General features: G+C 44.7%; 1 pseudogene; it reads right to left on the minus strand.

Annotated features, from left to right (window-relative positions):
- Positions 1 to 78: 78 nt before the first annotated feature.
- Positions 79 to 13,409, minus strand: LOC124019380 (annotated as a pseudogene).
- Positions 13,410 to 14,681: the final 1,272 nt, after the last annotated feature.

Here is a 14,681-nt window from a genome sequence, read left to right on the forward strand (position 1 = left end):
CAGAGGAGAGTTATTTTCTACAGTAACTGAACAGCTTCAGCAACACCTGGGAAGGGACAGAGGAGAGTTATTTTCTACAGTAACTGAACAGCTTCAGCAGCACCTGGGAAGGGACAGAGGAGAGTTATTTTCTACAGTAACTGAACAGCTTCAGCAGCACCTGGGAAGGGGACAGAGGAGAGTTATTTTCTACAGTAACTGAACAGCTTCAGCAGCACCTGGGAAGGGACAGAGGAGAGTTATTTTCTACAGTAACTGAACAGCTTCAGCAGCACCTGGGAAGGGGACAGAGGAGAGTTATTTTCTACAGTAACTGAACAGCTTCAGCAGCACCTGGGAAGGGGACAGAGGAGAGTTATTTTCTACAGTAACTGAACAGCTTCAGCAGCACCTGGGAAGGGGACAGGAGAGAGTTATTTTCTACAGTAACTGAACAGCTTCAGCAGCACCTGGGAAGGGGACAGAGGAGAGTTATTTTCTACAGTAACTGAACAGCTTCAGCAGCACCTGGGAAGGGACAGAGGAGAGTTATTTTCTATAGTAACTGAACAGCTTCAGCAGCACCTGGGAAGGGGACAGAGGAGAGTTATTTTCTACAGTAACTGAACAGCTTCAGCAGCACCTGGGAAGGGACAGAGGAGAGTTATTTTCTACAGTAACTGAACAGCTTCAGCAGCACCTGGGAAGGGGACAGAGGAGAGTTATTTTCTACAGTAAATGGGGAAATTCTGAAATATGTCTAAAAAAACACTATCGTTGTACTGACATGACTGAGGCAACAAAAAAAAAGTATGTTTTCTCCCCAATTTTCATAGTATCCAATTATTAGTAGTTCCTATCTTGTCTCATCTACAACTTCCGTACAGACTCCGGAGACGAAGGTTGAATGACTCATGCGTCCTCCGAAACACAACCCAACCAAGCCGCACTGCTTAACACAGCACGCATCCAACCCGGAAGCCAGCCGCACCAATATGTCGGAGGGAAACACGTATACCTGGCAACCTTGGTCAGTGTGCACTGCGCCCGGCTCACAGGAGTCGCTGGTGCGCAATGAGACAAGAATATCCCTACCGACCAAGCCCTCTCTAACCCGGACGACACTATGTCAATTGTGCGTCGCCCCCACGGACTTCGCCGGTCGCGGCCGGTTACGACAGAGCCTGGGCGCGAACTCCAGAGTCTCTGGTGGCACAGTTGGCGCTGCAGTACAGCGCCCCAACTACTGAGCCACCCGGGAGGCCTGAGGCAAATTTTTAATGGAAATTTTTCAAATGTAAAATAAAATAAAAACATCTGAAACCCTAACTATTGAAATAGTATTGCAAATAATCCCACAGCAATTGTAAATGTTGTCAATGACTTGTTACTGCCATTATTAAATGTTATGTATAATAATGGTAATAACTATAGTCTGACCAATTAACAAATATTATATAATAACTAGTCTGACTCAATGTAAATATTATATAATAACTAGTCTGATCCAACAAATATTATATAATAATGGTAATAACTAGTCTGACTACAATGTAAATATTATATAATAACTAGTCTGACTTCCAATGTAAATATTATATAATAATGGTAATAACTAGTCTCTGACTACAATGTAAATATTATATAATAATGGTAATAACTAGCCTCTGACTATAATGTAAATATTATATAATAATGGTAATAACTAGTCTCTGACTACAATGTAATTATTATATAATAATGGTAATAACTAGTCTCTGGACTACAATGTAAATGTTGCATTTCCTGAAACTATAATGAACTAGAACCAATATATAATGTAGTATTCTGTTCCATGTCCTACTCACAGTGAGCAGGTGTCTTCCCTGTTTGAAGTCCCTGATGCCAGACAGTCTGCTGAGCATACACTCCAGCCCCCCACACTGAGCCACTCCTGCCATCTTATACACCTCCTCCTCATCCTCCTCTTCATCTGTGGTAGAGTCCAGAGACTCGATGAACTCTTCAGTATGCCCCAAGGAGACCCTCATACGATATATGATCCTCATGGGCTCTCCCTGACAGACAAAAAACCCAAGGTTAACAACACACTTCACAAACAAGCCTAAACAACCTCAATCGTTGTTTGAAAATACAGTTGGAAAATAAAATAGTGAAGAGTTTGTCACCTGCTGCTGGTAGGGCACCACACCTTCTTGTAAACCTCGCCACAGGCAGGTCCAAACTTATGATCTTATTGTTCACCAGAAGCTATGATAAAACAAATAGAGAGGAGACGATTAGAAACGAGGCGGAGAACCATCTCCCATCTTCTTGTGTTTTACAGCAGCAATCCCCCGAAACAGCACAGGACAGCAATCCCCGGAAAACAGCACAGCAAAACGTGACTATGTGCAAGAATAAACAGTGTCTTGGACAACAACAAAACAACCAGTTGGCACAGTGTTGTAGCTACAGGAGAAATCTATGGTTTCCTACCTCCATGCCACTGTCGTCCTCGAGCAGGGCCACCAGGTCACAGTCCTGACAGATCTTGTTCTTGATGTCCCTCATCAGGGGTCCGATACCTGGCTCGTTGCTGCTGCACGGATTACCAGGCATACGGCCTTGCAGGAAGTCCTCCTGCTGAGGATCCTTCTCCAGGGTAACAAAGAACTCTGTCACCTCGTTTTCCTCCTGGAGAGGGGAGGAAGAGGAGGAGAGAAGTTAGAGGGGGAGGAAGAGGAGAAGGAAGAGGAGGAGAGAAGTTAGAGGAGGGAGGAGGGAGAGAAGTTAGAGGGGGAGGAAGAGCAGGAGGAGTGGAGGAGGTAGAGGAGGGGAGGAAGAGCAGGAGGAGGAGGAGGAAGAGGAGGAGATTCAGTTACGCCATGCAATGCATTCCTAGAAACACAAAGGCTATCAATTCATCTTTCTGTGATTCCTTTGCGTCCTCTTCCTTGCTTCCCATCTCTTCGCTTTCTTCTCAACTGTATTAGAGAAGGTCCAAGGTCCCCTTCCCTCAAACCTCTCCAATGCGTTTTGAGAAAGAGGCAAGGAAAGAGCACGCAAGGAATCAAGGAAAGAGAATTGAACCATAGACTTGAGTTAGAGCAGGAACAGAGAAGAAGCCGTTTACGGGTAGATGATGCTGCAGAGTCTCTCAAAGATGAACACCGGTGTTCTGTAGTCATCCAGGTCGTATCTCTTGGCTGTCTCAATACACACAGCCATGAAGGCCTTGGTCTCAGACTCGGTCCCTAGAGAATGGAAAGAAAGCACTGGCTTTATACCTGTGGTCACGTCCTCCAGCATGTCCTCCTGGGTCTATATTAACTAGCTTTATACCTGTGGTCACGTCCTCCAGCATGTCCTCCTGGGTCTATATTAACTAGCTTTATACCTGTGGTCATGTCCTCCAGCATGTCCTCCTGGGTCTATATTAACTAGCTTTATACCTGTGGTCACGTCCTCCAGCATGTCCTCCTGGGTCTATATTAACTAGCTTTATACCTGTGGTCATGTCCTCCAGCATGTCCTCCTGGGTCTATATTAACTAGCTTTATACCTGTGGTCACGTCCTCCAGCATGTCCTCCTGGGTCTATATATTAACTAGCTTTATACCTGTGGTCATGTCCTCCAGCATGTCCTCCTGGGTCTATATTAACTAGCTTTATACCTGTGGTCATGTCCTCCAGCATGTCCTCCTGGGTCTATATTAACTAGCTTTATACCTGTGGTCACGTCCTCCAGCATGTCCTCCTGGGTCTATATTAACTAGCTTTATACCTGTGGTCATGTCCTCCAGCATGTCCTCCTGGGTCTATATTAACTAGCTTTATACCTGTGGTCATGTCCTCCAGCATGTCCTCCTGGGTCTATATTAACTAGCTTTATACCTGTGGTCATGTCCTCCAGCATGTCCTCCTGGGTCTATATATTAACTAGCTTTATACCTGTGGTCATGTCCTCCAGCATGTCCTCCTGGGTCTATATATTAACTAGCTTTATACCTGTGGTCACGTCCTCCAGCATGTCCTCCTGGGTCTATATTAACTAGCTTTATACCTGTGGTCACTTCCTCCAGTATGTCCTCCTGGGTCTATATATTAACTAGCTTTATACCTGTGGTCATGTCCTCCAGCATGTCCTCCTGGGTCTATATATTAACTAGCTTTATACCTGTGGTCACGTCCTCCAGCATGTCCTCCTGGGTCTATATATTAACTAGCTTTATACCTGTGGTCATGTCCTCCAGCATGTCCTCCTGGGTCTATATTAACTAGCTTTATACCTGTGGTCACGTCCTCCAGCATGTCCTCCTGGGTCTATATATTAACTAGCTTTATACCTGTGGTCATGTCCTCCAGCATGTCCTCCTGGGTCTATATATTAACTAGCTTTATACCTGTGGTCACGTCCTCCAGCATGTCCTCCTGGGTCTATATATTAACTAGCTTTATACCTGTGGTCACGTCCTCCAGCATGTCCTCCTGGGTCTATATTAACTAGCTTTATACCTGTGGTCACGTCCTCCAGCATGTCCTCCTGGGTCTATATTAACTAGCTTTATACCTGTGGTCACGTCCTCCAGCATGTCCTCCTGGGTCTATATTAACTAGCTTTATACCTGTGGTCACGTCCTCCAGCATGTCCTCCTGGGTCTATATTAACTAGCTTTATACCTGTGGTCATGTCCTCCAGCATGTCCTCCTGGGTCTATATTAACTAGCTTTATACCTGTGGTCACGTCCTCCAGCATGTCCTCCTGGGTCTATATTAACTAGCTTTATACCTGTGGTCACGTCCTCCAGCATGTCCTCCTGGGTCTATATTAACTAGCTTTATACCTGTGGTCATGTCCTCCAGCATCTCCAGCAGCATGTACTCCTGGGTCTATATATTAACTAGCTTTATACCTGTGGTCATGTCCTCAGCATCTCCAGCAGCATGTCCTCCTGGGTCTATATATTAACTAGCTTTATACCTGTGGTCACGTCCTCCAGCATGTCCTCCTGGGTCTATATATTAACTAGCTTTATACCTGTGGTCATGTCCTCCAGCATCTCCAGCAGCATGTCCTGGGTCTCGTCGATGAGCTTGGTCCTCTGCACCACTAGTTTCCTGAGACACAGGTAGCCGTTCAGCACCGTGCCCACCAGACGACTCTTAAAGTGACGCTTGATGGACTCCACCTCCACAAAGGACGACAGTAGGCCTAGAAGACACGCACGGGGATCATATTAACAAAGGACGACAGTAGGCCTAGAAGACACGCACGGGGATCATATTAACAAAGGACGACAGTAGGCCTAGAAGACACGCACGGGGATCATATTAACAAAGGAGACAGTACTAGAAGACACGGGGATCATATTAACAAAGGACGACAGTAGGCCTAGAAGACACGCACGGGGATCATATTAACAAAGGACGACAGTAGGCCTAGAAGACACGCACGGGGATCATATTAACAAAGGACGACAGTAGGCCTAGAAGACACGCACGGGGATCATATTAACAAAGGACGACAGTAGGCCTAGAAGACACGCACGGGGATCATATTAACAAAGGACGACAGTAGGCCTAGAAGACACGCACGGGGATCATATTAACAAAGGACGACAGTAGGCCTAGAAGACACGCACGGGGATCATATTAACAAAGGACGACAGTAGGCCTAGAAGACACGCACGGGGATCATATTAACAAAGGACGACAGTAGGCCTAGAAGACACGCACGGGGATCATATTAACAAAGGACGACAGTAGGCCTAGAAGACACGCACGGGGATCATATTAACAAGGACGACAGTAGGCCTAGAAGACACGCACGGGGATCATATTAACAAAGGACGACAGTAGGCCTAGAAGACACGCACGGGGATCATATTAACAAAGGACGACAGTAAGGCCTAGAAGACACGCACGGGGATCATATTAACAAAGGACGACAGTAGGCCTAGAAGACACGCACGGGGATCATATTAACAAAGGACGACAGTAGGCCTAGAAGACACGCCGGGGATCATATTAACAAAGGACGACAGTAGGCCTAGAAGACACGCACGGGGATCATATTAACAAAGGACGACAGTAGGCCTAGAAGACACGCACGGGGATCATATTAACAAAGGACGACAGTAACAAAGGACGACAGTAGGCCTAGAAGACACGCACGGGGATCATATTAACAAAGGACGACAGTAGGCCTAGAAGACACGCACGGGGATCATATTAACAAAGGACGACAGTAGGCCTAGAAGACACGCACGGGGATCATATTAACAAAGGACGACAGTAGGCCTAGAAGACACGCACGGGGATCATATTAACAAAGGACGACAGTAGGCCTAGAAGACACGCACGGGGATCATATTAACAAAGGACGACAGTAAGCCTAGAAGACACGCACGGGGATCATATTAACAAAGGACGACAGTAAGCCTAGAAGACACGCACGGGGATCATATTAACAAGGACGACAGTAGGCCTAGAAGACACGCACGGGGATCATATTAACAAAGGACGACAGTAGGCCTAGAAGACACGCACGGGGATCATATTAACAAAGGACGACAGTAAGCCTAGAAGACACGCACGGGGATCATATTAACAAAGGACGACAGTAGGCCTAGAAGACACGCACGGGGATCATATTAACAAAGGACGACAGTAGGCCTAGAAGACACGCACGGGGATCATATTAACAAAGGACGACAGTAGGCCTAGAAGACACGCACGGGGATCATATTAACAAAGGACGACAGTAGGCCTAGAAGACACGCACGGGGATCATATTAACAAAGGACGACAGTAAGCCTAGAAGACACGCACGGGGATCATATTAACAAAGGACGACAGTAAGCCTAGAAGACACGCACGGGGATCATATTAACATATCATCAAAGCTTATCGTTTTTTTCATCATTCTAGCAAAACAAAGTATCCGTATTAGATAAATATCTTGGTGAATCGACTAAAGCCAAGGTACACTACATGACCAAAAGTATGTGGACACCTGCTCTTCAAACATCTCATTACAAAATCACAGGCATTAATATGGAGTTCTTCCCCCCCTTCCTTTGCTGCTATAACAGCCTCCAGTCTTCTGGGAAGGCTTTGCACTAGATGTTGGGACATTGATGCTATAACAGCCTCCACTCTTCTGGGAAGGCTTTCCACTAGATGTTGGGACATTGCTGCTATAATGACCTCCACTCTTCTGGGAAGGCTTTCCACTAGATGTTGGGACATTGCTGCTATAACAGCCTCCACTCTTCTGGGAAGGCTTTCCACTAGATGATGGAACATTGCTGCTATAACAGCCTCCACTCTTCTGGGAAGGCTTTCCACTAGATGTTGGAACATTGCTGCTATAACAGCCTCCACTCTTCTGGGAAGGCTTTCCACTAGATGATGGAACATTGCTGCTATAACAGCCTCCACTCTTCTGGGAAGGCTTTCCACCAGATGATGGAACATTGCTGCTATAACAGCCTCTACTCTTCTGGGAAGGCTTTCCACTAGATGCTGGAACATTTCTGCAGGGGATTTGCTTCCATTCAGCCACGAGCATTAGTGATGTTGGGCGATTAGCGCTGGTTCGCAGTTGGCATTCCAATTCATCCCAAAGCTGTTCGATGAGGTTGAGGTCAGGGCTCTGTGCAGGCCAGTCAAGTTCTTCCACACCGATCTCAACAAATCATTTCTATATGGACTTTGCTTTGTGCAAAGGGGCATTGTCATGCTGAAACAGGAAAGGCCTTCCCAAACTGTTGCCACAAAGTTGGAAGCACAGAATTGTCTATAATGTCATTGTATACTGTAACGTTAAGATGACTCTTCACTGGAACTAAGGGGCCTAGACCGAACAATGAAAAACAGCCCCAGACCATTATTCCTCCTCCACCAAACTTTAGTTGGCACTATGCATTAGGGCAGGTAGCATTCTCCTGGCATCCGCCAAACCCAGATTCGTCTGTCGGACTGCCAGATGGTGAAGCGTGAATCATTACTCTAGAGAAGGCGTTTCCATTGCTCCAGAGTCCAATGGCGGAGAGTTTTACACCACTCCAGCCGACGCTTGGCATTACGCACGGTGATCTTAGACTTGTGTGCGTCTGCTCCGCCATGGAAACCCATTTCACGGCTCTCGACGAACAGTACTTGCGCTGAAGTTGCTTCCAGAGGCAGTTTGGAACTCGGTAGTGAGTGTTGCAACGAAGGACAGAATATTTTTAACGCGCTACAGCACTCAGCAGTCCCGTTCTGTGAGCTTGTGTGATCTACCACTTCACGGCTGAGCCGTTGTTGCTCCTAGACGTTTCCACTTCACAATAACAGCACTTAGTTAACCGGGAAGCTCTAGCAGGGCACAAATGTCATATCAAATTAAATTTTATTGGTCACATACATGGTTAGCAGATGTTAATGCGAGTGTAGCGAAATGCTTGTTTGACGAACTGACTGGTTGGAAAGGTGGCATCCTATGACGGTGCCACGTTGAAAGTCACTGAGCTCTTCAGTAAGGCCATTCTACTGCCAATGTGCTCAATTTAAAACACCTGTCACCAACGGCACCAATAGCTGAATGCACTCATTTGAAGGGGTGTCCACATACTGCTGTAATATATAGTGTAAGTGGAAAGTCATGGTGATGTTTTATTTGAGTCAACTCTCCCTTTAAGACCAGTTAATACAAGCGCCTTGGGTTTAGGTGAATGAACCGCGTCACATACCAGTCAAGCTCTTGAGGGCGTATCCCTGCTGCAGGTCTGTGCTGAGCGTGGCCTCTTCCAGAGCCAACAGGTTGGCTATTTCCTTGGTGATGAGGTTTCCGATGTAGGGCAGGACTCCTCGGGCAGCCAGGTACACCTTCCATTGAGGAGGCTTGATGAGCTTCTGGTACAGACCCAGATACTCAGCTGCACATTCCCCCGCGATGCTCAACTCATCCAGGTAACTGAGGGACAAACACACAGTGATGCTCAATTCATCCAGGTAACTGAAGGACAAACACACAGTGATGCTCAACTCCTCCAGGTAACTGAGGGACAAACACACAGTGATGCTCAACTCATCCAGGTAACTGAGGGACAAACACACAGCGATGCTCAACTCATCCAGGTAACTGAGGGACAAACACACAGCGATGCTCAACTCATCCAGGTAACTGAGGGACAAACACACAGCGATGCTCAACTCATCCAGGTAACTGAGGGACAAACACACAGCGATGCTCAACTCATCCAGGTAACTGAGGGACAAACACACAGCGATGCTCAACTCATCCACGTAACTGAGGGACAAACACACAGCGATGCTCAACTCATCCAGGTAACTGAGGGACAAACACACAGCGATGCTCAACTCATCCAGGTAACTGAGGGACAAACACACAGCGATGCTCAACTCATCCAGGTAACTGAGGGACAAACACACAGCGATGCTCAACTCATCCAGGTAACTGAGGGACAAACACACAGCGATGCTCAACTCATCCAGGTAACTGAGGGACAAACACACAGCGATGCTCAACTCATCCAGGTAACTGAGGGACAAACACACAGCGATGCTCAACTCATCCAGGTAACTGAGGGACAAACACACAGTGATGCTCAACTCATCCAGGTAACTGAGGGACAAACACACAGTGATGCTCAACTCATCCAGGTAACTGAGGGACAAACACACAGTGATGCTCAACTCATCCAGGTAACTGAGGGACAAACACACAGTGATGCTCAACTCATCCAGGTAACTGAGGGACAAACAAATACCTGTTAGAAAAGCTGTTTGACATATAAGCCAGGATATTAGCACAAAAAAACTAAGTATTGATGGCAATATTTCACTGCAGATCGCAGCTGGTCCAGCTACTAACAATTAACACCCAGTGTTAACCAACCAACTTAACTGATACTAACTCGCTCACATTGATGACCATGATCCTTAGATCATTTCCCCATCGTGTCAATTTGAAAGTTGAAAACATATATATATACACATATTTTTTTTTAAACAGTATATATATATATATATTTTTAAACAGTACATATATATATATTTTTTTAAACAGTATATATATATTTTTTTTTTAAACAGTATATATATATATATTTTTTTTTTAACAGTATATATATATATATATATATATATTCATTCTTTTTTAAAAACAGTGCTACCTTTCCCAACCTGAAGACGGCCTCTTACCTGGTAAGCAGGTCCAGCACCTGCTGCTTGCGGCTGGGGATGGAGGTGAGGGCCTCAACGATGGTACAGGCTGCCTGCCGCGCTGCCTGGGTGGCTGGGGTGAACAGCACCTGGGAGACAGAGGAGACGACAGTAAAACAATTAAAGCATGGAAGTGAAAAATGCTATAATTTTTAATTAAAAATAAAATAGGTGATATGAGTCCATACACCAGCTACATGAACCTCAGTCCCTTGTTGTCTCATTGAAAGGTGCAGCGTATCATTTTAATTATTATTTTTAAAAATATATATTTTTTTAAAACCTTTCCATTCAATTTCAAATGTAAAAGCGGAGTGGTGTAGTGCTGCCTGGAGAGGTTGGTAAATAGTCTAATCCTAAACGCTTTGCCCGGGCCAAGGAAAAGAACCCTAGTGTGAAACTATGACAAACAGTGACGTAGACTTTGAACGAGCTAAAATGGTCGATCCCATATTGGTCTTTTTACAGCCGAGCTGTATGGTACCAGTTAGCTAATAGTAGGCCTACGATTTAAATAGATAAATGAGACTGGGAACGGCGTCAGAAATTCACAGATTTCAGATTATTTTCATTGTGTTTTTTCTCTCTCTCTCTCCAGGTTTCACTTTTTTGTGTTGTTGTTGAGAAGAAAAACAACAACATTGGATGTTGTAAATCCACAACAATGGTTACACCACATCTGGAGACCACAAAAATATAAGAAATCTTTATTTTTGAGTGCACTAACCCTTTAATTCAACTGCACAGGTACCTAGGCACTGTTGTTGTTGGAGTTTGCAAATCAAAATGGCCACTGGATTGAGGCAAAGAATCATGATATAATTTTTCCAGGTAGACTACTTTGTAGCTCCTTAACATTTAATAGAGGAGGTTTTCGGGAAATGCCTTTCCATCGACCAGTAGACGATTAGGCCTGTTATTAGCGTCACTATTTCTCCCTGTTACTTAAATGTTTGAAACGTAGACGTTTTACTTCAAATCAAATGTATTTAATAAAGCCCTTCGTACATCAGCTGATGTCTCAAAGTGCTGTACAGAAACCCAGCCTAAAACCCCAAACAGCAAGCAATGCAGGTGTAGAAGCAAGGTGGCTAGGAAAAACTCAGTAGAAAGGCAGGAACCTAGGAAGAAACCTAGAGAGGAACCAGGCTATGAGGGGTGGCCAGTCCTCTTCTGGCTGTGCCGGGTGGAGATTAGAAACCTAGAGAGGAACCAGGCTATGAGGGGTGGCCAGTCCTCTTCTGGCTGTGCCGGGTGGAGATTAGAAACCTAGAGAGGAACCAGGCTATGAGGGGTGGCCAGTCCTCTTCTGGCTGTGCCGGGTGGAGATTAGAAACCTAGAGAGGAACCAGGCTATGAGGGGTGGCCAGTCCTCTTCTGGCTGTGCCGGGTGGAGATTAGAAACCTAGAGAGGAACCAGGCTATGTGGGGTGGCCAGTCCTCTTTCTGGCTGTGCTGTACTTCACGAGGCATGTCTTACCTTATTTAAAAAGTAGCCTATAGCCAAAATCCTACCATAGAAAACGTGAAGGACATTTTTATTTTAGAAAGACATCATGTGCTCTCTCCTGTTGTACTAGTTTTCAAATCAACTTCCCCCACCCCATTGTCTAGCTGCCAGACATTCTTTTTTGTCATATAGCAACCAACGATAGTTGTTGCATCTTTAGATTCTCCCTCGGTCTAAATTCTTAACAAATATTTCCATCTCTGTCCATGAAACTGCTAGCATGTTTCAGAACTGTGTTTTCCCGCAAATCACATTTTGGAACATTTGCGCGAAAGGCCTACCCGCCATTTTCACCTCGCTGTGCTTAAAATATGAATAAATAATCATCAACATTAAAAACATTAAAACATTATGTCCTCCACGACACAACTTTGATACACATCGTGGGGATTAAGTACAGGATATTTTATACCTTTATTTAACTAGGCAGGTCAGTTAAGAACAAATTCTTATTTTACAATGACGGCCTAGGAACAGTGGGGTAACTGGTCTAGGAACAGTGGGTTAACTGGCCTAGGAACAGTGGGTTAACTGGCCTAGGAACAGTGGGTTAACTGGCCTAGGAACAGTGGGTTAACTGGCCTAGGAACAGTGGGTTAACTGGTCTAGGAACAGTGGGTTAACTGGTCTAGGAACAGTGGGTTAACTGGCCTAGGAACAGTGGGTTAACTGGCCTAGGAACAGTGGGTTAACTGGCCTAGGAACAGTGGGTTAACTGGCCTAGGAACAGTGGGTTAACTGGCCTAGGAACAGTGGGTTAACTGGCCTAGGAACAGTGGGTTAACTGGTCTAGGAACAGTGGGTTAACTGCCTGTTCAGGGGCAGAACGACAGATTTGTACCTTGTCAAGCTCGGTTGCTTTCGGTTGCTAGTCCAACGCTCTAACCACTAGGCTACCCTGCCGCCCCGTTCTGCTGTAAGAGCAGGGGAGTATCCTTACCTGTCTGAGCCAATTGTTGTGTCCCAGTTTGAGGAGCCGAGGGAACAGACCCTCGGAGCGTGACCTCATGAACTGTTTCCACTTCCACACATACTTCTCCATCAGGTAACGCCTCCGCACCTCGGCCTTGTTCTGGGGCTTGGACGCCGTCTCCTGGCCTGGTGGACAAACGTTACAGACATTGTTTAAAGGGATAGTTCCTCCGAGTTCCGTAATCAAATGCATTTGCTTCAGCAATAACACTACTGTTCCTTCTGTGGACATATCACATGTTACTTTTCACTAGATGCTACTGATTTTAAACCATCTATCTATCTATCTATCTACCCACCCACCCATCTATCTATCTATCTATCTATCTATCTATCTATCTATCTATCTATCTATCTATCTATCTATCTATCTATCTATCTATCTATCTATCTATCTATCTATCTATCTATCTATCTATCTATCTATCTATCTATCTATCTATCTATCTATCTATCTATCTGTGGGACTGTATCCAACACATCACCATCGGCCGTTACACGTTGTGCTACTGACCAGAAAATATATGTTATGAAGTAAAATGTCAAAAAATCCCAATGACATGTGTTCATAAAATAAAAAGGTTTAAGGAACTAGACGGGCGCCACAGACGGGCGCCACAGACGGGCGCCACAGACGGGCGCCACAGACGGGCGCCACAGAGCGCCACAGACGGGCGCCACAGACGGGCGCCACAGACGGGCGCCACAGACGGGCGCCACAGACGGGCGCCACATTACTACAAGACAAAACTAGCAGGATGGTCTTGCTTGCAAATAACATATATATATTTATTTTTTAAAGCTTGAAAAGGTAGTGTCAAGGGATTAGTGTGGTGTGTGACAACTCCAATACTTTAACTTGTATGTGGTACACATCACATTATTGTGGGAGACCCTCCTCTAAGAGTATGAATTAAGCTGCTTGAGAAGGTTTGAATGCTAAAAAAACCTGCAGACACAGAAGTACAATACATCAACATTGCTACTGTAGTAGGTCAAAGCTGTGTGATGGAAAACCTTGGTGTAGCATGGGTGGAGTAGACATTGTGGTGATCCTGTGAATTTCCTTTCTTTTTTAGCTTGACAGCAATCCCTACTTCTCAATTAAAACATTTTTTTTTCTTTGTAATTTTACACTGGAAGGTGATTATACAAAATTCAAATCACAACATTTCCACATACAAACGGTATCTTTCAAAAATGTAATTTGAGCTTCAAATTATGTAAAAAAAAAAAAATGTTTACAGTCTTAGGTTAGCTAACGTTTAACTGGCTATCAGAAAAACAAAAAAACATGTTAGCATTGTCAGAAATCGTACAAATAACGTAGTATATCGTTGGTTCTTAACTTCTTCGATATAGGGGGCGCTCTTTTAATTTTTGGATAAAAAAACATTCCCGTTTTAAACAAGATATTTTGTCACGAAAAGATGCTCGACTATGCATATAATTGACAGCTTTGGAAAGAAAACACTGACGTTTCCAAAACTGCAAAGATATTGTCTGTGAGTGCCACAGAACTAATGCTACAGGCGAAACCAAGATGAAATTTCATACAGGAAGTGCCCCAGATTTTGAATGCGCTGTGTTCCAATGTCTCCTTAAATGGCTGTGAATGCGCCAGGAATGAGCCTACACTTTCTGTCGTTTCCCCAAGGTGTCTGCAGCATTGTGACGTATTTGTAGGCATATCATTGGAAGATTGACCATAAGAGACTACATTTACCAGGTGCCCGCTTGGTGTCCTCCGTCGAAATTATTGCGTAATCTCCAGCTGCATGCATTTTCCCATGTGATTTAGAGGAGAAACCAAAATGCCACGAATGACTTATAGATATGTGAAAAACACCTTGAGGATTGATTCTAAACAACGTTTGCCATGTTTCTGTCGATATTATGGAGTTCATTTGGAAAAAAGTTTGGCGTTGTAATGACTGAATTTTCATTTTTTTCTTCTTAGACAAATGTGATGAACAAAACGGAGCGATTTCTCCTACACAAATAATA

This window comes from Oncorhynchus gorbuscha, unplaced genomic scaffold (genome assembly GCF_021184085.1).
Source record: "Oncorhynchus gorbuscha isolate QuinsamMale2020 ecotype Even-year unplaced genomic scaffold, OgorEven_v1.0 Un_scaffold_8488, whole genome shotgun sequence".
Classification (NCBI taxonomy): domain Eukaryota; kingdom Metazoa; phylum Chordata; class Actinopteri; order Salmoniformes; family Salmonidae; genus Oncorhynchus; species Oncorhynchus gorbuscha.